At 41.0% G+C, this 1,224-nt stretch overlaps 1 protein-coding gene across 1 annotated transcript in view; it reads right to left on the reverse strand.

Annotated features, from left to right (window-relative positions):
- Positions 1–1,224, reverse strand: part of LOC103211144 (dynein axonemal heavy chain 5) — a 240,282-nt gene that overhangs the window by 118,415 nt on the left and 120,643 nt on the right. The window lies entirely within an intron of this gene.

A 1,224-nucleotide genomic window follows, 5' to 3' on the forward strand; every position in this document is an offset into this window, starting at 1 on the left:
CTTTGGTTTTTCATGTGATAGTTAAGATTGTGTGTCAATCTGGCTGGACCACGATTCTCACTGGTTTAGCAGTTATGATACAGTCATCCCCTATGATGAGATCTGATATAATGTAATCACCTCCATGACACTATGAGCAGTCAATCATTTGAAAGGTAGTTTCCTCAGAGGTGTGGCCTGTTTCCTATATATATCTATACACACACACACACACATATATATGGAAAATGCTCTGGCCTTCTGCTGGATCTTGATCATGCATCTAGTTGATCATCATGTCTGGTTCCTGGACTTGAACCAGTGGTCTGCCCTACTGCTTGCCAATCTTGAATTGCTGCTTTCACAGCCTGTGAGCCACTCTCTGAAGCCAGTAGCCTCCTATACTGCCTACTGAAGTTCAGCAGCCCCTGTACCTGCATGAATCAGCCGGGGCTCCAGCTTGGCATTTGACCCACAGACTTAGGACTTCCCAGCCTCTGCAACTGCATGAGCCATTTCCTTGAAATAAAGTTCTCTCTCTCTCTCTCTCATTCTTTCTCTCTCTCTCTCTCCGTGTGTGTGTGTTTGTGTGTGTGTGTGTGTGTTTCACTGGTTTTGCTTTTCTAGAGAACCCAGCCTAAGACACCTCACTTCCAGAAGGAAAGTTGACTAAATAACCTCTAACAGCCCCTCCAATTCCAACATTCAGTACTTACTAGAGGTGCTTATTTGCAATTATGAGATCCCACCTGGTGGTGCAACCTTAGTAATGAAAGACAACCTCGAAATGTCTTCTTTCTAACTAAAAGGATGTAGTCTGAAAAAGCAATTTCCATAAACAAAGTTAGACTATCAACAAGGGAATTCAAATGGCCTTATCTCCCACTATAGATAAATTCCATCACATAAACTATCAAGTGAATGATACATTTAACTTTCAAAATTTGAGAACCAACTGTCCCATGGATGGAAACCATAATGACTCATATGACAAAATAGTAGTTTCCTGATGGATCTTCCTCTAGCAGAATATCATGAATTGAATTATATCCCTCAAAATATTTATTGGAATCCTACCCCTATGCCTGTGGCTGTAATTCCATTTGGAAATAGGATTGTGTTTGTTATATTACCAAAGCCCTATCAGTGTAAGGTGTACCTTAAACTTAATTACTCTTGAACTATTACAAGAACAGATTTGGCACAGACACAAGTGAGCACAAACAGGGGAAAGATGTACGCCAC

The sequence above is a fragment of the Orycteropus afer genome, unplaced genomic scaffold, assembly GCF_000298275.1.
Source record: "Orycteropus afer afer isolate SDZICR_OR568_19922 unplaced genomic scaffold, OryAfe1.0 scaffold00700, whole genome shotgun sequence".
NCBI lineage: Eukaryota > Metazoa > Chordata > Mammalia > Tubulidentata > Orycteropodidae > Orycteropus > Orycteropus afer.